The sequence below is a fragment of the Ambystoma mexicanum genome, chromosome 1q (assembly GCF_040938575.1).
Source record: "Ambystoma mexicanum isolate Mex_15411 chromosome 1q, UKY_AmexF1_1, whole genome shotgun sequence".
In the NCBI taxonomy this organism is placed as follows: Eukaryota; Metazoa; Chordata; class Amphibia; order Caudata; family Ambystomatidae; genus Ambystoma; species Ambystoma mexicanum.
In genome coordinates this window covers 1,518,562,564-1,518,585,566 of record NC_090922.1, presented here as the reverse complement: position 1 = coordinate 1,518,585,566, position 23,003 = coordinate 1,518,562,564, and positions in this window count along the sequence as shown.

The following is a 23,003-nucleotide window of genomic DNA, read 5'->3' as shown; positions in this document are numbered from 1 at the left end:
TGTCTGATACGAAACGTGCCTTGTAATGAAAACTGCTTTGTAACCATCTTCCTCCACGGTAACCAGATTATGTATGTCCTCATGTAACAGCGCCACGATGCCCCCGGGCTGACGTGCGCTTTAAATAAATCTGAATAAATAAATAAATAAAACTTCCCGCGCACCCCCGAAATACATGTACCCTGCTCGCACAGGGCCAATCACGTGTGAAACTCCCTGCAAACCCCAGTAATACACGTACCCTGCTCGCACAGGGCCAATCGCGTGTGAAACTCCCCGCGAACCCCAGTAATACACGTACCCTGCTCACACAGGGCCAATCACGTGTGAAACTCCCTGTGAACCCCAGTAATACATGTACCCCGCTCGCACAGGGCCAATCGCGTGTGAAACTTCCTGAGCACCCCTGAAATACACGTACCCCGCTCGCAAAGGGCCAATTGCGTGTGAAACTCCCGCAAACCCCAGTAATACATGTACCCCGCTCACACAGGTCCAATCGCGTGTGAAACTCCCCGCGAACCCCAGTAATACACGTACCCCGTTCGCACAGGGCCAATCACGTGTGAAACTCCCTGCAAACCCCAGTAATACACGTACCCTGCTCGCACAGGGCCAATCGCGTGTGAAACTCCCTGTGAACCCCAGTAATACACATACCCTGCTCGCACAGGGCCATTCGCATGTGAAACTTCCTGCGCACCCCCGAAATACACGTACCCCGCTCGCACAGGGCCATTTGCATGTGAAACTTCCCGCGCACCCCCGAAATACACGTACTCCGCTCGCACAGGGCCAATTGCGTGTGAAACTCCCTGCGAATCCCAGTAATACACGTACCCCGCTCGCACAGGGCCAATCGCGTGTGAAACTCCCCACAAACCCCAGTAATACATGTACCCTGCTCGCACAGGGCCAACCGTGTGTGAAACTCCCCCCAAACCCCAGTAATACATGTACCCCGCTCGCACAGGGCCAATCATGGGTGAATCTTCCCACGCACCCCCGAAATACACGTACCCCGCTCGTACAGGGCCAATTGCATGTGAAACTCCCCGCGAACCCCAGTAATACATGTACCCCGCTTGCACAGTGCCAATCGCGTGTGAAACTCCCTGTGAACCCCAGTAATACACGTACCCCGCTCGCACAGGGCTAATCGCGTGTGAATCTCCCCGCAAACCCCAGTAATACATGTACCCTGCTCGCACAGGGCCAACCGCGTGTGAAACTCCCCCCAAACCCCAGTAATACATGTACCCCGCTCGCACAGGGCCAATCGTGGGTGAATCTTCCCACGCACCCCCGAAATACACGTACCCCGCTCGTACAGGGCCAATTGCATGTGAAACTCCCCGCGAACCCCAGTAATACATGTACCCCGCTTGCACAGTGCCAATCGCGTGTGAAACTCCCTGTGAACCCCAGTAATACACATACCCCGCTCGCACAGGGCTAATCGCGTGTGAATCTCCCCACAAACCCCAGTAATACACGTACCCCACTCGCACAGGGCCAATCGCGTGTGAAACTCCCCACGCACCCCCGAAATACAAGTACCCAGCTCGCACAGGGCCAATCGTGCATGATTCTCCCCGCGCAGCGGGGTACATGTATTCGGAGGGTTGCGCGGGGAGATTTACAGGTGTTTTCATGGTTGGGGGCTGCATGCTGTTCCACGGGCCTGTGCGCCATGCACGGGATTTGTGCGCTGTACATGGCGCACGGGGAGGGTTTGGGGGCGTAACTGGCACTGCTGTTGGGTCGCTTTGCCACTCTGCGCCACGGCTGGTAATGGATGTTAAAATCCATGAATACGCTGTGCGCGGAAATGGATTTTGGCGCACGCGGCTGGCGCAGACTGTCGCACGCGCACACTGTGCGCCAGCCATGTGCGTCACTTGTGCGCTGGATTTTATGAATTACCCCCTAAGTCTCTTTATTCCTGATAACACAATCTGTCACTCGATCTTATTTCGTTAATGTCAGGCATCATTCCTCCTTTTTATTTTCCAAATGTGCCATATTTCAAATGTATCTTTTCTTTCCACATGTACTGCTGCGTTTTTAAATCTGTCAAATGTGCCTTTTTCACAGTTTGCACGAAGTCAGCATCTGCAGCACCACATTGGGCATATCCATCAAGTAGATTCCCCTTCACTTGCGCACCTGTCCGTTTTAGTGGAGTTTACTATGCCCATTTCTTTCCATTTCACTACGCCTTATGTCGAATATCAACGTTTTGTACTGGCTTTTATATTTCAATCGAACTCCACATTCGAGGAGGGTCAGAATGATATGGTCGGATTTGCAGAGACCTTTGATAAGTCAAGCCCCAGCATGTAGTACACGTTTCAGGGGTCAACTGTCAAGTATGAGCATTTCTATTTGGTGCAGGAAAATGAGATTCACTCTGTGGCTGCCTACTCACACTATGTGGGTGTGTTCTGTTATGTGAATTGGTCCCTCTTAGTTAAGGGTGAAAGTGGAAAAAGGAACTAGTGGTACTCTGGCTGCATCCAAAAAGGACGGTGTAAGATGGTCAGCAGATGGCCAGGAGGGCGGGAGGGGGCGTTGTCTAGTGAGAAGTGTCGGAGGGTGACCAAGATCACAAACCTTGGCTCAAATATTTGGATTTCAAGGCCTAGAGTAATAATGCCTTATAAAGTTTACTTACAAAAACAACACAAATAGCATAATAAAGCCACATGACAGCATGTAAATCCTTATAGCAACATGTTATGTCAAAAGAATATCATTGTGGCTTTAATTTTTACATCCCGAATGGTAAACTATGAGTCCCAGAAGGCAACATAAGGCCAACCTGATTAATCTATTAACCCCCACGGTACTTTCAGTGATTTAAGACATGTAATAAATAGCTATGCAGATTCTTTGTCACAAACATCCAGCTCGTTGTTATTCATGATGTTGAAAACATTTGATTAGTAACTTAAAATAACTTGTTTTGCATATTAAGATAGTAGGCATCATGGATATAGACTAATCTCTAAATGGGCGCTTTGTGTTTGGGTATCACAGATTTGCAAGGTAACTGATGTTTTGCAAGCTCTTTGCGTAGGAAATGTGCTAACTTGCATATGAAAGGCTCTGCCACTGATAAAAGAAATGTGTTTGAAACCTGATCAACTTACTGCAGAGCCATGGATGCTGTGTGCGTGTTTGCCGAGCTGTGACAAGGAAAACTGGCAGTGCTTGAATGTCCGGATGATTCTATATTTGGTTTAGGAGAAAGACAAAGCGTCAAGGAGTTGTTTCTTGAGCCTTTGAAATGGCGAGCTGCAGATATACATGTCATCTCTAGTTCCTGCACCCTTACCCCCGTCGTACTGGAACAGCAGTAAGAGAGCACCATGTGTGAAGCCAAGTGGAACCGCAATACCACATCAAAAATACAAGAGACGTCATGCACGCAGACAACCATATCGAATGTACCTTCGCACTGAGGTGGTGGAAGGAGGTTTGCACTCACCATTGGATATCCAAGACATATAAGTGAAGTATGACAAGAGCAGAGTGACGTCATGAAGAGAAGACACAAGGACGCACTGAAACGATATGCAAATACTCAAAGAATTAAGATGCAACTGAAGTAATAAGAGAAACATGTAATCGAATACGAAGAAATCATGTGCACCAAAGAAATAATTAAGAAGAGACAAAGTGAATGTACATACCCAGAAACGCACAGTGGATGAGATATATAGAAGCTTGCTGCTGAAGAAAATGTAATGCAATCAAAACAGCCATGATGAAAAGATGGACACCGTACTCGTGTTGAAACCAATCAAGCTACCTCAGAGACAGACCAGGGGCACAGAGTAAGAAGCCGCTGGAAAACTGCTTTGTGTGAGGAATAGACAATATCTATTGGCCTGGGATCAAGGATGCCAGATCGTGGAATAATTGCAGGGCACATGGACACCGGACTCGGGTTGAAACCAATCAAGCTACCTCAGAGACAGACCAGGGGCACAGAGTAAGAAGCCGCTGTAAAACTGCTTTGTGTGAGGAATAGACAATATCTATTGGCCTGGGATCAAGGATGCCAGATCGAGGAATAATTGCAGGGCACAAAGGGAGTCAAGATGATGAGCCAAGTTTGTAAGACATGGCTTCACAGGGCGCCTCGTTCTAGCAGTATGGTGGACTGTGGGAACTGTTGAAACTTTGTGGCATGCACACAGTAGTCGCCCAGTACCCCTGGTTAGCACGTGTTTCAGTGCAAACACTGGGTCCTTTTCTCTATTCACATGTGCCCATATGTAGCTTCTCTTCTCTATAGGTATCCAGGATGCTTTCACTACCTTCTTCATCAACTTCTTTGCTTGTTGCACACATTAACTATTTCATCTAGTCCCCTGCTGTCATGGAAATGTAATATGTTGGGTAGTGTGAATCCATGGTACATGTGAGGTAACAGGGGATTATCCACCTGGAGCAAGGAAGTGAATGTTAGAAGAAGTAAGGGTATGAAGAGCTTAATGTGATGAAGTGAATGTATGGTGACATGAATGCAGATGTAAAGACATGCATCCGGTGTGGCAACATGCTACACACGGACTACCCTGGTGAACATATGGGTCGACATGCTGGCAAAGCTCTGCCAGTGATAGGATGTAACTCGCCAAGTCAGCAGATTCTCACAAGTGCCAGATTTCAGGAGCAATGGTTACCTGTTCCCAAAACGTTACACCCTCAAATCTGCGCACTATATCCCTCACTTTTCCCATATTCTAGATCATGGAGGTTTAGTGAATCTGCCTCACTTTGCACAGTTGGAGTAAAGTATGCCAAGAAGTATAAGACGTTCTCTATCACTGTGGGTGATGGAATCAGATGCCCAGAAATGTGTAATGTGTACTAAGGGCTTGATTCACTGAAGGGTTTTATAATGATACAATCCCATAGGAAAACACACTGTGAATCAGGCCCTAAGTCTCATCCGTGTCTTCCTATATGGTTTTCTTATTTGACTTGGGTTCGAAGACACGCTGCGTTTGCAGTGAGGTGCCTGCATTGCATGTTCTTTGGCTGATTTCGAGCTCAGACCTCCAGAGGTTCATGGTTTTGTTGTGGTTCACAGATGTTCAGAAACACCTTTTGCTCTGGAAGTGTACACTGCCTGCAGCGGCTGGTGGTGGGGATCACATGAACGATGAATGACTGTATTTTATTTGTATTCATACATCTTCCTATGTGAAAACAAAATCAAAATATCGAGGCTGAGTACCCCAAAAGGAAATACACCGGTTACGGATTACAAAGGAACATACAAAGTACTTTAATTTATACTGAATTCAGTTACAAAGAACAGAATAAAATCAGATAGCTATCGGCCCTCAGTACAGCAAACTCCAGCGTGGTTCGGTGTATTCAGTGAATGACGCTGTATATTAGAATTCATTGCTCTTTTATACTATTTACGAACACAATGTCCAACCCTACTTCGGGTTAATATTCCTCTAATACATCACTGATCTAGGGTTCATGCCGAGTTCGCATATCCACATGTAACTAGTTTGCCTTTAATACATACGTCAACAAGCCTACACGGCAACTGTGTGTTTTGGGATTTCCCATGCAGGTCTTCTCAAATATTAATACAATGTAGCCAAACAAGTGTTCTTAGTTCAGTATTTGAATACATTGTTCTTAACATATGCTCGGGGATTAGTTTCATTGACGCAAGTAATCCTTTACACACAGGTCAACGAAGGACAAGGTCTCAGTTCACGACCTCAACAAGTGGCCTGCAGGCAAGTTACATATTAGCTGCACACAGAGGTCAAGACGGCCATGTTGCATTTCGAAATGACATTGTCTACCATTTTAACTCACAGGGTGACTTTACAAAGCGAACCTAAAATGGCGGATTGACCTAAAATGGCGGCTTACATTGATTTTAAGGTCAGGACCTTGCAACACGGATTTCTTCGCAAGTGACTTACAAGCAGCTTGGCGTAGGCCAATATACATATATTCATTGCAATAGGAGGCATAATATACTTTCTCATTTGACAAACCCTCCTTTTGGCCTATGCCAAGTGCTAAACTACTTTGGATCTCCTTGCAAATAACTCCATGCATCTTCGTCCATGCACCCTGAATCGCTGTCAGAAATATCTATTGCCATCAGGTAATTCGCTAAAATTTCTTTCAACACATATTCTTTGGAAGTTTTATCTGGAGCATCCACTATATGTCCTATCGTACCTATCGCTTGTGCGCAACATCCCCCTAGCATCGAATATATACCAGGTAGACACTGAATATAACAACAAAGGAACAACAGAATTCCCAAAATGATCAGTAAGACCGAAAGTACCTTCCAACCCCAAGATCGCAAGAAGTCCTAGAACCAAGCGCTAAGATCCCAGTTTCCCTCGGGAACATGCACTTCTGAACTAAGGACGTGCAGATTCTGTATTGCCTTGAAGATAGTTAGGGAGAAATCTGGCACAAAAACACAGCAAGCGGACCCCACTAATTTACACACTCCACCACGTTCAGCCAGAATGACATCTAATGCCATCCAGTTCTGAAGCGCTACTAGTCTTATCGCTTTCTGTCCTAATGTAATATTATAGAGTATGTCTGTGGTCTGGTTGATGGTTCTCTCCAGTACTCTCGCTAGTCTTCTGATATCTTCGGAATTCGCTATCTGCCCCCAAAATGGCACAACTGATTTTGCTATATTTCCCAAGATTTGTGCTGGAGTGTCACCACTCTCGTCCCGCCATGGACGAGCCTTTGAAACTTCTATTGTACTAGCTATAAACACCCCAGGCAACAGGATCCCTAAATAACAGGTTCCTTGCCAATCCCTGGGCAACCATGGAAATGCTACATTACCGCAAACAAAGTAGACAGGTTCGCCTACATACAAAGGTCTGTCTTCCTCAGTCAAATTTGCAACGTTGGCACAACCTTTAAAATCTCCCATTGACTGAGTGCCATTACTCTGTATGCAAAAAGAAACTGAATCAGGGCTATGGTAAACAGTGTAAGAAGGAGGCATGGCATCCTTATTGCCTATCGGAGCCATTTTGAAGGAAATCAAAGATTGGAAAGGACGAGACAATCTATCAGAAGGCCTAATGGAAGCAACGTTAGGATTACTCCTATTTGCAAAAAGCGAGCATCCCAGGGGAGTCAAAACACGTTTCTCAAAGCTATTAAAATGAGTGCCATCAAAGTTCCCTGAGATGCTATTGTTCCAACGGCCAAAGAACAGTGCTCTAAGAGAAGCATAACAAGCAGTTGTCAAAGGTAAAGGATGAATATACCAACCTAGCCACTTATCCCGTGATGCAGTAAATGTGAGCAGACCCTACAGTTAGACTTATTAAAAATGGCATGCGTAGCATTCATGATAAGTAGCAGAGTATTATTGTGGTACCTTTGTCTATGCTGAGAGTCCCTAGGGGACAGAGTATGCAAATGTACAAAGGGAGTAGGAACAGTAGGTACATTTTCAGTCGGTAACAAGGACTCTAAAGGATGAGTTTCCTCGAGGTACCACAAACCTAAGACAGTTACTAATATAAACCCAAATATCGTTATAAAAACACAGCAATACATTTTCGGGGCCCAGGTGCATTATCCATTGTCCCGGTTGGTCACACATTCATTTACAAGTCCCATACGAGCGGTAGCGGTGGCAGGCATTGTAGTCTTCAAACGGAAACCCCCAATGTTCGTTGCTGGCGACCTCTCGGCCGCGCGAATTTTTAGTCCTTCCACAACCCTAGCCAACAGAATCCCCTTTCTCAAATTTGGGCAAAAACAAGCCCTCGATGATCCTTTCCTTCTCCGAATGCACAGCCGAACCGTGCCGAAAGTCTATCAGATGCACAGCAAAACCGTGCCATAATTCTATCTTCTTGGATGCAGATTGTACCTTGCTTTTCCCGGTACTGATTGATCCGGAAACAATGTATCGTCACTTCCCGTTGGAAGCAACGTATCAGAGACAAGTGAAGATGCCGAATTTGAAACAGCAGTTTCCGGATGCAAAACTTTTTGTTTTGAATTTTGAGAGTGTGGAGACAAAATGGCTGCTTCCCCAAGCCTCACGGGCTCAGAAAGATTGTCTGACACACTCTCAGCACTATTTACTGCTTTGGTATCATTGGTTGCAGAGTTACAGAGGGGTTCTGTTTCTTCTGTATCGTGTGGCACAGGGTAAGGAAGTTTCTTGACGTGTGACGCGTGGGTCCAGTTCTTTCTTCCAGAAACCCGCACCGCTGTTTGGGTGACCAACAGGACTTGGAACGGGCCCCGCCAGCGAGGTGCAAGGCAGGAAGAGTGCTCAAATGCCTTGATGAGCACCCAGTTTCCAGGCCGTATGCTGTGGCCCGGGCCCTCGTATCGCACAGGTAAAGCCTCTCGCACTTGGTGATAAATCAAATACAGGTTTGTAGTCAACTGGCTGCAATAATCTGAAAGTAATACATTTTCAACATCTCTTAACGATCTGCATTTAGGAAGGTTCCAAATATTGGCAGGTCTCCCCATTACCACCTCAAATGGAGAGAGACCAGTCTTAGTTTGAGGGGCTGTACGCATGGATAATAACACGATCAGTAAGGCGTCCGGCCATTTTAATTTAGTGCCGGTACACGTCTTAGCAAGCTTGTTCTTGATGTTACCATTGTGTCTTTCTACTAGTCCGGCTCTCTGAGCATGTCTGGCCGAATGGAACCATTTGTCAATCTGTAATGCCGCACATATCTGCAGAATTACAGCAACGACAAAATGTGGACCATTATCCAACCAGATGACTCTTGGTAGCCCGAACCGTGGGAAGTACTCCTTTAACATGGTTTTTGCAGTAGTCATGGCTGTAGCATCTTTAACAGGGAAGGCCTCAACCCATTTCCCAAAGACACAGATGACCACTAGCACATACTTCATATTATTGCACCGTTCCATTACAATAAAATCAAAGTGGATAACTTCAAAGGGGACAGAGGGTGGCCCAAAACTTCCCCTTGGAGTTGCTGTCCCCTTTCCCACATTGTGTTGTAGGCAAATCATGCAACCCTGAACATAGTGCTGGGCAATTTTCGAAATTTTGTCATTTTCCCAAACTTTCTCTAACATTTTTGTTACTTTCTGGGCACATACATGCGTAGGACCATGGGCCATGATGACCATCATCATTACATACGCGTCAGGGAGTAGCCATTTCCCTTCAACTATGTCCACCCAACACCCGTCATCATCAAGTTTCCCCAAGCCTTCAGCCCACCTCTTGGATTCTTCTAACGTGGCATCAGCTTGGATAACCAGTACAGACCCAACACCCTCATCCAATGCATAAGCATTTACATTCTCCCTCGAAACATACATCTCCGTATGGAGATCGGTAGCAGTTTGTCTAGCTATCTGATCAGCGAAAGCATTCCCTTCTCCTATGTCATCTGTAATCTTTCGATGTGCTGCACATTTCATAACCGCTAACTGAGTAGGGAGCGCAAACGCTGAGAGTAGTTGTACTATTAGGGAGCCATATTGGATCTTAGTGCCATGTGAAGTTAAGAATCCTCTCTCTGACCAAAGTCTCCCAAAGTTGTGAACCGCCCCAAAGGCATTCTGACTATCAGTATATATGTTTACTGCAAGCCCTTCAGAAAGTTCACAAGTTCGGGTCAATGCTATAATCTCTGCGGCCTGCACAGAGTTATGCGTGATTCTCTTGGTTTCCATAATCGTGCTCAATGTGGTGATTGCATAAGCAGCTGTGGATGTACCATCCAGAAGTTTGAAGCAAGAGCCATCAAAAAAACAGCTCTCCTTGCGGATTATCCAAAGGAGTGTCTTTCAAATCAATTCTACCCTTTGTCTCTTGTTCGGTAGTACACAGACAGTCATGTGACTCTTCATCGCCGCAAGTAGTATCTTGCGGGAAAGGTAGGAGTTCAGCCGGATTAAGAACACAACACCACCTAATTTGAATGTAAGGAAACAATAAGATCAATTCATATCTCGTCAACCGTGCAGAAGTGAGGTGTTACGTTTGAGTTCTGTTCAGCAGAACATCTACAGAGTGAGGCACCATCAGGCTTAGATCATGGCCTAGGACCATTCCCTCACTCTCTTTTACAGACGCAGCAGCAGCAGCGACAGCTCGCAAACATCTTGGCAAAGCGCATGCTACAGGATCAAGGGCGGAAGAAAAGTAACCACACAGCCTATTCTTCCCTCCATGTTTCTGCGTTAATACAGCCAAAGCACATCCATCACATTCATGGACAAATAACAAAAAGGCATTTTCATAGTTTGGTGTGCCCAAAACTGATGCAGAGCATAATGCAGTTTTGAGCAAAGCAAACGATTGCTGGGGTTCCGCGTTCCACGGCAATGGCAAAGAAATGCCCTTCTTTGTCAAAGCCAACATCTGTTTGATCACTAGTGAAACATTTGGGATCCACAACCTACAGTAAGAAGCCATACCTATCAAGGCTCTAACTTCCTACTGTGTATTTGGGACAGACATGCCAGAAATGTGTTTTATATGTTCAGGTGTCAATCTTCTTCCCTCCCTTGACAGGAGATAGCCTAAATAGGCAACCTCCTGGGAACAATATTGAAACTTTTTAAGCAAAGCTTTGTGACCATGCTTAGCTAGATGAATAAGCAATAACACAGTGTCCTCCTTACAGGCACTCTCAGAGTAAGCAGCTAAAAGCAAGTCATCAACATACTGAAGCAATGAACAAGTAGAGGGCAATTCAAGGGTATGAAGCTGTTCTTTCAAAGCCCTACTATAGATGCTAGGACTCTCTGTGTACCCTTGAGGTGCACGAGTAAATATGAACGAGCGTCCCCCTAAGGTGAACACGAACAAGTATCTACTATACTTGTGTATAGGAATACTAAAGAAAACATTCTTTTGATCCACAACACTAAAGTAAGTAGCTGTAGTTGGAATCATGGTTAATATTGTCGTCACATCAGACACAATTGGAAATTTGTTGAGCAACAACATTATTAATGGCATGTAAATCAATTATGAAACGGAATGGAATTGCATTATCGCCTTTCTTGTACACGGGTAAAATCGGACAATTGCACAAACTTCCTGAAATTTCTTCAGTCACCCCGTGATGCACAAAATAAGAAACAATGTATTTCAAAGCTCGCTCGCCCTCAACTGAAATCTTATACTGGGTAATGCGTGGCATCTCAATTCCATGTTTCAAAACTATCTTAACAGGCTCTATCTGTAAAACACCAACAACGTTGACGTCAACAGCACATAAGCTCTATGGTACATCAATGAATTCTGGCGGCAAAGGTCTAGTCAAGAATTGTGAGACAAAAATTGCTGTGGTGAAATCCTCAAGCGCACTCCATCAGAAGAACAATAAATTACTGCATTTAATTCTTTTAACAGGCTCAACCCCAGCAAATTCTCTCCACAATTCGAAGTCAACAGAAATGGACAGTGGTCCGTAAAGGGAAACTGGACAAAGAACTGGTGTGCCAGAAAACCCTACAGAAACATAGGTTTTCCCTGACAGTGGAATGTTTGGAACCTGTGAAAGATCAATGGAACACTTCTGTACTCCAGCATCTTTCAAAAACGGATGTTTCCTATTTCCCACCACCATTTCGAAGTAGGGACCGTTCTGATTGATGGGAATAGGTGTAGGTTCCAAACCCTGCTTCGGGCAATCCTAATGAAACAGAATTTCATCAAAAGGAAGCTCTTCAGATAAATTTGCAGCAGAAGGATGATCAAATATGTTCCTAGTATCCACACTCAGAGTCTGATTATCCTGTGAAAAAGGTTGCTGAGGATCCTGTGCAAACTGACATCTACCAGGGCCCCCTACACCCGGGCGACCTCTGGATCGTCTACCCATATTCCCAAATGTGTTATTCGACCTCTGTCGAAGGACGGGGCATTGTGCACGCCAATGACCCGCTTGTCGACAATAGGCACACTGGTTAATGTTCACAGGACCCAAGGGCACATTCCCTTGCGGAACATACTGGCCTCTAATCTGCAAACTACCCCTCTGGGGCCTCTAACAATTTGCTGTAATAGTACTTTAGTCTTTAAATCACCTTTTCAATTTTCAACTCTATCTTTTTCATTATTGACACGGTTCTCGTAGTACTGAGCCATATGCAGCACTTCTGATTGGGACTTCGCCGGCCAATCGATCTCAGAAGACATAATTTGTGACTGGATGTCAGGCAGCAATCCACGCACAAATTTGTCCACAAATAACCTTTTCCCAGACTCCGTGCCTAAGTCTTGTCCGCTGAAATCCGATTATACCTGTTCGAACCGATTAAAGAACTCAGTAGCACCCTCAGACTTCCCTTGGACACAGGCCGTAAGTTTGTCCCAAATAATTGTCTTTTCTGGAATTATGGTTTTCAATTTTACAATGATTCTATCAGGCAAAGTTAGTATCACCTGGGGCGGTCTTTCACCAGCCGGCCTTTCTCCATCGAATCTAGTTATATTCGGCCATGTATCTCCCAACCCTGGCACGTGGTCTATAGTCCTAACTTGTTTCCACAAATCTACGGGCAGGAGTACAGGAAATAATAAATCAATATCACCTATGGTGAACACTGAGGATGCAAGACATTTGTTGCAGGATCAGCCGCAATCTCAACTTTCGGGACAAATGTCGGAGGAACCTCTCTCATAGGCAGCTGAGAAGTAGGCAACACCGAATGCTTACTAAGCAACAGAGCTAATTCGAGATCTAATGCAGTCGAAGAAGTGTCAAGTGAAAAACTCTCTTATAAATACTCAATAACTCTGTGGGACAACTAATCTTTATTTTTACACAATCATCCTGCAGGTACTCTATCATTACCTGTATCACTTTCCTCTGCATTTCTGGCGTATACTGACTATATGTGTCATATACCGCAACTGGAGTTATCGACAAATTTGAAATCCATCTAAGCGCGTCCTTCGTACAAATTTGTGTTTCCTCAGATATCGATTTTCGACAAGGAATGAACCGTTTCTGTACATACATACTTTCCCCCTCGTCATCCTCATTTTGTAACCTTTCCAACTCCTTTCTATACTCAAATAACCTCTCGACATGCTCATCTACTTCCTCCACAGTGTCTCTTGAAAATGCTAAAGTATTTAGATCCCTTAACCCTTGCGGGAGATCTGTTTTATTTAATTTGCCCCACATTACACATAAATGAATCCCTAAACCTTCAATAAAAACATTTTTCTCAGGAAAATTATCCATATTATAAAGTGTGGAAAAAACATTAGCTTGATCATCCCTTTCCATACAATGCTTAGCCCATGCAATCAAATCACGTTTCTTCTCTGGTGGTACAGTATTGCGAGTGACAACCTTCGACCCCGCACCTTGATCGACTACAAGCGGCACAGGACCACTTGGAAGAGAGGAAGCAGGCAAATTCAATGGAGGTACTGTTACTGCTGCGATAAGAAGAGTTGGAGGAGCTGGAGGAAGAGGAACATTAGGAGGAGCAGGAACAACGGGAACAACAGCAGGTAGAGCAGGAATAGCAGGAGGAAGAGGCAAAGCAGCGGGAAGAGGAACATACGGAGGTGGCGCAGAAGCACCAGGTCTTAGTTCATTTAACAATTTGTCTATGAATTCGTCGGAAACACAAATGTCTTTAGAAGGATACATTTTCTGTATTCCAAGTGAGAAAGCCCCATCCATATTCCTAGTCGACTCAGAATGTTTATCTTGGTCATACAATAATGCTTTTTCGGTGTTCGTTTTATGACGGCGCGCATGTTTTTCTCTACTTTTAAGTTGCTGTAACACTTCTTTTTTCCAATTCTGCAAAACATCAAATGCTGCAAGTCTAGCCTTTTTCTTTAATAGAATTGACTTTAAATACTCAATACAAGGGATTTCGAAACTACCATTGATTGGCCACTGAAGTTCGGAGGCATGTCTGGTTTGTCTGTGCCAAATGTCATTAAATACTATACTTCCAATGCCATGATTACAGTACATAGTACACGCCGGCGACCCCTCCTGTGGTGCGGGACGGCTAAATTCCAAAGATTGTCTAACGCTGTGGAACAACGCCCTGAAGCAGGTAGACAATTTTCCAGGCATATCAAATTATTGGTGTTACCTGGTCAATAATTGTGTATGCAGATACAATACACCAAAATCAAATTATCAGGATTATATTAAGAGTCGGGTCACGACTCACCTGATCAAGCCTAAGGGGGTCCGATCAGATTTCAAAGAATCTTACCTAACTAATCTTACCTCGTGTGTGGTGATTTCGGCAAATCTGCCCGCCTCGATAAGTGGACCCTCGTCAAGATGCCGTTCTTGGACCACAAGCTAATCATCCAGGGATCGGGTCATGCAGCACTGCTGAGGTGTCACGTCTCCTTCAGTGGGGCCCCTTTTTGTCACACCGTACGAACCCGGTCTGATAGAGAGGGTCAACCTTCGATAATCCGGCATCAATCTTGAGGGTCCCTATTCGGGCGCCAACTGTGAAAACAAAATCAAAATATCGAGGCTGAGTACCCCAAAAGGAAATACACCGGACACGGGTTACAAAGGGACATACAAAGTACTTTAATTTATACTGAATTCAGTTACAAAGAACAGAACAAAATCAGATAGCCATCGACCCTCAGTGCAACACAGCGAACTCCAGCGTGGTTTGGTGTATTCAGTGAGAGACGCTGTACATTAGAATGTATTGCTCTTTCATACTATTTACGAGCACAATGTCCAACCCTACTTTGGGTTAATATTCCTCTAATACATCACTGATCTAGGGTTCATGCCGAGTTCGCATATCCACATGTAACTAGTTTGCCTTTAATACATACGTCAACAAGCCTACACGGCAATTGTGTGTTTTGGGATTTCCCATGCAGGTCTTCTCAAACATTAATACAATGTAGTCAAACAAGTGTACTTAGTTCAGTATTTGAATACATTGTTCTTAACATATGCTCGCGGATTTGTTTCATTGACGGAAGTAATCCTTTACACACAGGTCAATGAAGGACAAGGTCTCAGTTCACGACCTCAACAAGTGGCCTGCAGGCAAGTTACATATTAGCTACAAACAGAGGTCAAGATGGCCATGTTGTATTTCAGAATGACATCGTCCACCGTTTTAACTGACAGGGTGACTTTACAAAACGAACCTAAACGGCGGATTGACCTAAAATGACGGCTTACCTTGATTTTAAGGTCAGGACCTTGCAACAAAATGGAAATGTTGGCCAAACATACATGTGTCCTTACTCAAACTGTGCTACCAATATGGAACTCATCCCTAATTGGGTTGGCATACAGCCTCCGCTGCCCCTGTGGACATAATTGTGTTTATTATCTGCTTCATTTCTAATGTTTCACCAAATGGATAAATATCTTTTCTAATTTATATCTTTTTTTGTTCATAAAATACTTTTATGTTAATTTTCCATTTATCACAAATTCTTTAACTTTTTAATTGATCAACATTATGGTTGTTTTCTTTGGAAATATATTTTAATTTTCATGTACTAGCCTCAGAGGAAGAGCAAGGACTGCTTGAAATACGTGTCAGGCTGTACTAAGTTCAATGAAATAAATCTGCAACCTAAGCAGTGTCTATTTCATTTTGTGCTGGCGCAGTGAGACTGGAAACACTCCCCAAACAACTTTAACTTTACAGTGGTGTATTTGGGCAATGTACCCACAAGTTCCAGCCACCTGCTGCCTCCCTCTTTCCCCTAGACTGAATTGCAAGCGCAGTGTCCCACTTGGCTTACTTACCCAGCACCCCCTTGTCCATGGTATTTAGTACCCAGAAACCTGCTTATCCTTGTCAGTCGTAGAGATATAGCTCCCAGCAGGCATCTTGGCTTCTCAAACTCAGGGATATAGTGGCCATATAGTGCACAGCAGGCTTCTTGCCTTCTCAGACCCAGGCATATAGTGCACGGCAGGCTTCTTGCCTTCTCAGACCCAGGCATATAGTGCACAGCAGGCTTCTTGCCTTCTCAGACACAGCCATATAGTGCAAGGCAGGCTTCTTGCCTTCTCAGACCCAGGCATATAGTGCAGAGCTGGCTTCTTGCCTTCTCAGACCGAGCCATTTAGTGCACGGCAGGCTTCATGCCTTCTCAGACCCAGGCATATAGTGCACAGCAGGCTTCTTGCCTTCTCAGACCGAGCCATATAGTGCACAGCAGGCTTCTTGCCTTCTCAGACCCAGCCATGTAGTGCACAGCAGGCTTCATGGCTTCTCAGACCCAGGCATGTAGTGCAAAGCAGGCTTCTTGCCTTCTCAGACCCTGGCATGTAGTGCACAGCAGGCTTCTTGCCTTCTCAGACCCAGGCATGTAGTGCACAGCAGGCTTCTTGCCTTCTCAGACCCAGCCATATAGTGCATAGCAGGCTTCTTGCCTTCTCAGACCCGGGCATTTAGTGCACAACAAGCTTCTTGCCTTCTCAGACCCGGGCATATAGTGCACAGCAGGCTTCTTGCCTTCTCAGAGCCGGCCATTTACTGCACAGCAGGATTCTTGCCTTCTCAGACCCGGGCATATAGTGCACAGCAGGCTTCTTGGCTTTTCAGACCGAGGCATATAGTGCACAGCAGGCTTCTTGGCTTCTCAGACCCAGCCATATAGTGCACAGCAGGCTTCTTGCCTTCTCAGCCACAGCCATATAGTGCACAGCAGGCTCCTTGCCTTCTCAGACCCAGCCATATAGTGCACAGCAGGCTCCTTGCCTTCTCAGACCCAGCCATTTAGTGCACAGCAGGCTCCTTGCCTTCTCAGACCCAGCCACATTGTGCACAACAGGCTTCTTGCCTTCTCAGACCCGGGCATTTAGTGCACAGCAGGATTCTTGCCTTCTCAGACCCGGGCATATAGTGCACAGCAGGCTTCTTGGCTTCTCAGACCCGGCCATATAGTGCACAGCAGGCTTCTTGCCTTCTCAGACCCGGGCATATAGTGCACAGCAGGCTTCTTGCCTTCTCAGACCCAGCCATATAGTGCACAGCAGGCTTCTTGCCTTCTCAGACCCAGCCATAAAGTGCACAGCAGGCTTCTTGCCTTCTCAGACCGAGGCATATACTGCACAGCAGGCTTCTTGCCTTCTCAGACCCAGGCATATAGTGCACAGCAGGCTTCTTGCCTTCTCAGACCCAGGCATATAGTGCACAGCAGGCTTCTTGCCTTCTCAGACCCAGCCATATAGTGCACAGCAGGCTTTCTGCCTTCTCAGACCCGCCATATAGTGCACAGCAGGCTTCGTGCCTTCTCAGACCAGGCATATAGTGCAAGCAGGCTTCTTGCCTTCTCAGACCCAGGCATATAGTGCACAGCAGGCTTCTTGCCTTCTCAGACCCAGGCATATAGTGCACATCAGGCTTCTTGCCTTCTCAGACACAGCAAATAGTGCACAGCAGGCTTCTTGCCTTCTCAGACCCAGCCATATAGTGCACAGCAGGCTTATTGCCTTCTCAGACCCAGGCATATAGTGCACAGCAGGCTTCTTGCCTTCTCAGACCCAGCCATATAGTGCACAGCAGGCTTATTGCCTTCTCAGACCCAGGCATATAGTGCACAGCAGGCTTCTTGCCTTCTCAGACCCAGCCATAAAGTGCACAGCAGGCTTCTTGCCTTCTCAGACCCAGGCATATAGTGCAGAGCAGGCTTCTTGCCTCCTCAGACCAAGCCATATAGTGCACAGCAGGCTTCTTGCCTTCTCAGACCCAGGCATATAGTGCACAGCAGGCTTCTTGCCTTCTCAGACCCAGGCATATAGTGCACAGCAGGCTTCTTGCCTTCTCAGACCCAGCCATATAGTGCACAGCAGGCTTCTTGCCTTCTCAGACCCAGGCATATATTGCACAGCAGGCGTCTTGCCTTCTTAGTGCACAGCAGGCTTCTTGCCTTCTCAGACCCAGGCATATAGTGCACAGCAGGCTTCTTGCCTTCTCAGACCCAGGCATATAGTGCACAGCAGGCTTCTTGCCTTCTCAGACACAGCCATATAGTGCACAGTAGGCTTCTTGCCTTCTCAGACACAGCCATATAGTGCACAGCAGGCTTCTTGCCTTCTCAGACCCAGGCATATAGTGCACAGCAGGCTTCTTGACTTCTCAGACCCAGGCATATAGTGCACAGCAGGCTTCTTGCCTTCTCAGACCCAGGCATATAGTGCACAGCAGGCTTCTTGCCTTCTCAGACCCGGCCATATAGTGCACAGCAGGCTTCTTGCCTTCTCAGACCCAGGCATATAGTGCACAGCAGGCTTCTTGCCTTCTCAGACACGGCCATATAGTGCACAGCAGGCTTCTTGCCTTCTCAGACACAGCCATATAGTGCACAGCAGGCTTCTTGCCTTCTCAGACCCAGGCATATAGTGCACAGCAGGCTTCTTGACTTCTCAGACCCAGGCATATAGTGCACAGCAGGCTTCTTGCCTTCTCAGACCCAGGCATATAGTGCACAGCAGGCTTCTTGCCTTCTCATATAGTGCACAGGAGGCTTCTTGCCTTCTCAGACACAGCCATATAATGCACAGCAGGCTTCTTGCCTTCTCAGACCCAGGCGTATATTGCACAGCAGGTGTCTTGCCTTCTTAGTGCACAGCAGGCTTCTTGCCTTCTCAGACCCAGGCATATAGTGCACAGCAGGCTTCTTGCCTTCTCAGACACAGCCATATAGTGCACAGCAGGCTTCTTGCCTTCTCAGACACAGCCATATAGTGCACAGCAGGCTTCTTGCCTTCTCAGACCCAGGCATATAGTGCACAACAGGCTTCTTGACTTCTCAGACCCAGGCATATAGTGCACAGCAGGCTTCTTGCCTTCTCAGACCCAGGCATATAGTGCACAGCAGGCTTCTTGCCTTCTCAGACCCAGCCATATAGTGCACAGCAGGCTTCTTGCCTTCTCAGACCCAGGCATATAGTGCACAGCAGGCTTCTTGCCTTCTCAGACCCAGCCACATAGTGCACAGCAGGCTTCTTGGCTTCTCAGACACAAGCACATAGTGCACAGCAGGCTTCTTGCCTTCTCAGACCCAGGCATATAGTGCACAGCAGGCTTCTTGCCTTCTCAGACACAACCATATAGTGCACAGCAGGCTTCTTGCCTTCTCAGACCCAGGCATATAGTGCACAGCAGGCGTCTTGGCTTCTCAGACACAGCCATGTAGTGCACAGCAGGCTTCTTGCCTTCTCAGACCCAGCCATGTAGTGCACAGCAGGCTTCTTGGCTTCTCAGACCCAGGCACGTAGTGCACAGAGCCTTATAGTGCACAGCAGGCTTCTTGCCTTCTCAGACCCAGCCATATAGTGCACAGCAGGCTTCTTGCCTTCTCAGACCCAGGCATATAGTGCACAGCAGGCGTCTTGCCTTCTCATACCCAGCCATATAGTGCACAGCAGGCTTCTTGCCTTCTCAGACCCAGGCACATAGTGCACAGCAGGCTTCTTGCCTTCTCAGACTCAGCCATATAGTGCACAGCAGGCTTCTTGGCTTCTCAGACCCAGGCATATAGTGCACAGCAGGCTTCTTACCTTCTCAGACCCAGCCATATAGTGCACAGCAGGCTTCTTGGCTTCTCAGACCCAGCCATATAGTGCACAGCAGGCTTCTTGGCTTCTCAAACCCAGGTATTTACCACCCAGAAACCCTTTTACTTTCTCGGACTAGCTTCTAGCACACTGCTTAGCTTCTTAAACCCAGGGATATAGAGCCCAGCAGGCTTCATGGCTTCTCAGACCCAGGGATATAGTGCTCAGAAGGCATCTAGGCTTCTCAGACCCAGGGATATAGTGCTCAGCAGGCATCTAGGCTTCTCAGACCCAGGGATATAGTGCTCAGCAGGCATCTAGGCTTCTCAGACCCAGGGATATAGTGCTCAGCAGGCATCTGGGCTTCTCAGACCTAGGGATATAGTGCTCAGCAGGCATCTAGGCTTCTCAGTCCGAGGGATATAGTGCTCAGCAGTCATCTAGGCTTCTCAGACCCAGGGATATAGTGCTCAGCAGGCATCTAGGCTTCTCGGACCCAGGGATATAGTGCTCAGCAGGCATCTAGGCTTCTCAGACTGAGGAATATAGTGCTCAGCAGGCATCTAGGCTTCTCAGACCCAGGGATATAGTGCTCAGCAGGCATCTTCGCTTCTCAGACCCAGAGATATAGCACCCAGAGACCTTTGTACCCTCTCAGAACTAAGGATATATCTTCCAGCACGCTGCTTACCTTCTCAGACCAAAGGGATATAGCACCCAGAAAGCTGCGTAGCTTCTGAGACTAAGGGATATAGCACCCAGCATGCTGCTTAGCTTCTGAGACCTTGGCATATAGTACAGTGTCCAGCATGCCACGTAGCTACTCATACCCAGCGATATAGTACGGTGCCCAGCATGCCACACAGTTTCTCATACTCTGTGATATACTACAGTGCCCAGCATGCTGCTTAGCTTCTTTGACCCAGCCATATAGTACAGTGCTTAGCATGCCACGTAACTTCTCATACTCAGGGATAAAGTACAGTGTCCAGCATGCTGCTTAGCTTCTTAGACCCAGCTATATAGTACAGTGCCCAGCATGCCATGTAGCTGCTCATACCCAGGGATATAGTACAGTATCCTGCATGTCACGTAGCTTCTCATACCTAGGGCTATAGTACAGTGTCATGCATGCTGCTTAGCTTCTGAGACCCAGACATATAGTACAGTGTACAGCATGCCACGTAGCTTCTCATACTCAGGGATATAGCAGAGTGTCCACCATGCCACGTAGCTACTCATACCCAGGGATATAGTATGGTGCCCAGCATGCCACACAGCTTCTCATACTCTGTGATATACTACAGTGCCCAGCATGCCGCGTAGCTTCTCATACCCAGGGATATAGTACAGTGTCCAGCATGCTGCTTAGCTGCTTTGACACAGCTATATAGTACAGTGCCCAGCATGCCACGTAACCTTTCATACCCAGGGATATAGTACAGTGTCCAGCATGCTGATTTGCTTCTCATACCAAGCAATATAGTACAGTGCCCAACATGTCGCGTAGCTTCTCATACTCCGGGGCACAGCACAGTCCCCAGCATACCACATAGCTTCACATACCCTGGGATAAAGCAAAGTACCCAGCATGCCACACAGCTACTCATACTCAGGGATATAGTGCAGTGCCCAACAGCAGTTTAGCTTCTCATGCACCAGGATATAGTACAGTCCCCAGCATGTCACGTAGCTTCTCAAACCCAGGGGTATAGTACAGTGCCCAGCATGCCACGTAGCTTCTCATGCTTAGGGACATAACACAGTGCCCAGAATACCACGTAACTTCTCATACCCAGGGATAAAGTACAGTGCCCAGCATGCTGCTTAGCTTCTTAGACCCGGCTATATAGTACAGTACCCAGCATGCCACCTAACTTCTCATACCCAAGGATATAGTACATTGCCCAACATGCGTCTTGGCTTCTCAGACCAAGCCATATAGTACAGTGCCCAGAATGCCACATAGCTTATCATACCCAGGGATAAAGAAAAGTACCCAGCATGCCACTCAGCTACTCATACTCAGGGATATAGTGCAGTGCCCAACATGCAGTTTAGCTTCTCAGACCCAGCCATTTAGTAAAGTTTCCAGCATGCCACATAGATTCTCATACCCAGGGATATAGTACAGTGTCCAGCATGCCACATAGCTTCTCATGCACCAGGATATAGTACAGTACCCAGCATGCTGCTTAGCTTCTCATACTCAGGGATATAGTACAGTGCCCAGCATGCCACATAGCTTCTCATACCCTAGGATATAGTACAGTGTCCAGAATGCTGCATAGCTTCTCATATTCAGGGACATAGTACAGTGCCCAGCATGCCACATAGCTTCTCATACCCTGGGATATAGTACAGTGTCCAGAATGCTGCATAGCTTCTCATACTCAGGGATATAGTGCAGTGCCCAGCATGCCACATAGCTTCTCATACCCAGGGATATAATACAGTGTCCAGAATGCTACTTAGCTTCTCATACCCAGGGATATAGTACAGTGCCCAGCATGTCACGTAGCTTGTCAAACCCAGAGATATAGTACAGTGCCCAGCATGCCATGTAGCTTCTCATGCTTAGGGACATAACACTGTGCCCAGCATGCCACGTAGCTTCTCATACCCAGGGATATAGTACAGTGTCCAGCATGCTGCACAGCTTCTATACCCAGGGATATAGTACAGTGCCCAGCATGCCACGTAGCTTCTTATACCCAGGGATATACTACAGTGCCCAACATGCAGCTTAGCCTCTCAGACCCAGCCATATAGTACAGTGCCCAGCATGCTGCGTAGCTTCTCATAGCCAGGGATATAGTACAGTGCCCAGCATGCCACGTAGCTTCTTATACCCAGGGATATAGTACAGTGCCCAGCATACTGCTTAGCTTCTCAGACCCAGCCATATAATACAGTCTCCAGCATGTCATATAGCGTCTCATACCCTCAGATATAGCACAGTGTCCAGCATGCCACGTAGCTTCTCGTACCCAGGAAAATAGTACAGTGGTCAGAATGCCACATAGCTTATCATACCCTGGGATAAAGTACAGTGCCCAGCATGCCGTGTAGCTTCTCATCCCCAGGGATTTATAATACAGTACCCAGCATGCAGCTTACCTTCTCAGATCCAGCTATTTAGTACAGTGTCCAGCATATCACATAGCTTCTCATACCCAGGGCTATAGTACAGTGCCCAGCATGCTGCTTAGCTTCTCATACTGAGGGATATAGTACAGTGCCCAGCATGCCACATAGCTTCTCATACCCTGTGATATAGTACAGTGACCAGCATGCCACACAGCTTCTCATAACCAAGGAAATAGTACAGTGTCCAGAATGCTGCTTAGCTTCTCATACTCAGAGATATAGTACAGTGCCCAGCATGCCACGTAGCTTCTCATACCCTGGGATATACCACAGTGCCCAGCATGCCAC